We start from the raw sequence: 2,107 nt of genomic DNA, 5'->3' as shown, positions 1-2,107 counted from the left end.
AGCCAGTTATTGTATCGACCGTGTGATCTACTAAGGAACCATTCTCCTCACCTCGCATCGCACGGTACCTACACACGCTTTAGTATGGTTGAAAAGATGCAATGTGGATAGGGCCCTGGTAATATCTTCTGGGTTAATAAGTCATGATAAAAAACATCAAGAAATACGAAAACAAGTTAAAGTCAATGGCGGAGGTAAAGAGCATTGGACCCCATTTCGGTTTTTTTTTTCTACAGAAACCCGTTTTTTCGACTCCAGAGATTCCGAATCTGCAAAACAATCGGCATTTCAAAATTTTAAACCCCTTACCCCAAACCATCCCCCAATGTTTCACTTTTTGTTTAGAAGTCGACTGTCACATTTATTTCGCCGCTAAAGGAAAATACAGCAACTGGTATACATGAATAATTCTGTTAAATAAAATACATAGGTCCATCTTGTTCGTGTTGAGGTGCGCGGGAAAAACACAAAGCATGACGCCAAGAAATTCTCCTGACATTTCTCTCCTCACTGAAGCTGCAAAGTGGAATAAAACTGCTCTCATGCCGAAGATCCGAACTCGCTCGTGCCGACCCACCACAGCACAGCTTCCCCTATATAGCTGATATTGGCGCGCTTGATTGGTCTATCGCATTAAGGGGTGGACAGCCCGCATAAAGCTAGATGGGCTCGACCATCACGTTATGAGCCAAAATGGTTATAGTTAAAGGTAAAAAGGAACATGCTTACTACAATGGTAACGTATCCAAGGTGCTTGGACAAGCTTTTAACTTCACTGGCTGTCCCCACCTTTTCTTTTCTCTTCTAGCTGTATGAAGTACTGGTGCATAGTGGACTGAGTCACGAACAGGTAGAGCTGCTGCACTATAGTAAAACAATTTTCCTGCAGAGTTTACACTTTTTATGTAGTCAACCGCTACGAGGTTGAGTCGCAAGGCGAGGCAGTAAGCATAGACTGCAACTTTGCTCGTGACTGAGGCATCGTTATCGCATCTGACGACACAAAATGGACGTCAACACCAACAGAATTCAGCAATGTAGAAGCCAAAGTTGTTAAATATAAAATAAATTCTTCAGAGAGAAAATTGTCAAAAAACGTAGAGAAAAATGTCCGGTTTAAAAATGTTTTGGGGAAATGAAACAGAATCGAAATTTTTTGCCCGTAAACTTTTCAGCTTGCCCAGAAAAGTAAAAGATCATAGGACAAGTTGACTAAGCTAATTAATTATGTAATTAATCAAAACTACAATGCTGATACAACAAAAATATCGCAAAAACTTTTTAATCGTGAAATGACTATTTGATACCAATTTTGATACTTACATACGTACTTTGTCATAGAGTAATGAAATTTTTGGAAAAGAAAGGCAATACAAAGAGAGTTGATCTTTTCTTTGAAACCGACAGATGAATGCAACGGGCATGTTTTGATCCTTTTCAACTGCCTCAGCAAATCACATTTTTACTTGTGCTCAGTTATATATATTTCTGTATCCACTGAGCACGAGTAAAAATGTGGTTTGTTGGAGCGGTCGAATAGAGGGGATTATCAACGAACACTCCCGCCATGCTTGTGTGTGTGTGTGCGCAAAATGTGTGATCTTAAATGCACAAATGAAGTTTAATATGTGTGTGCATCTCAATATTTCATTTAAGTATCTGTCATTAAATTAACATCAACTGAAAGAAGAGTAGTTAACCGTCGCAGTTTTTGGTACCAATTCCAGTTATAGTAAAATGACATGCATTTTTTTATTCCTATATTTTTTGTGATTTTTTTTTTCTTACTCCTTTGTTTGTTTATTTATTTTGTACCTTCTGAAACACTAATCGTTTCCAATACTGATCTATTTCCAGTTCGTAACATAAGCTATAAAGTATCCTTGTAAAAGGGAAACGGTATCATATTATGTTGGCTGCCCTCGTAGTTGAAATATGATAACCTTAATGATCAGTTTCGTCTGTTAAAATATTTTCCTTGGGTTATCTAAATATTTGATGTTCTGCTTGACTTAGAGCTATTGTACGTAACGTCTAAAACAGGTCTGCAGAGATCAGAAAGGAACAGGAATCTTTTCTTTCTTTCCTTTTTTTTGGGGGGGGGGGG

Source organism: Octopus bimaculoides, chromosome 5, assembly GCF_001194135.2.
Source record: "Octopus bimaculoides isolate UCB-OBI-ISO-001 chromosome 5, ASM119413v2, whole genome shotgun sequence".
Taxonomy (NCBI): Eukaryota; Metazoa; Mollusca; class Cephalopoda; order Octopoda; family Octopodidae; genus Octopus; species Octopus bimaculoides.
Note: the sequence above shows the minus strand (reverse complement) of the source record.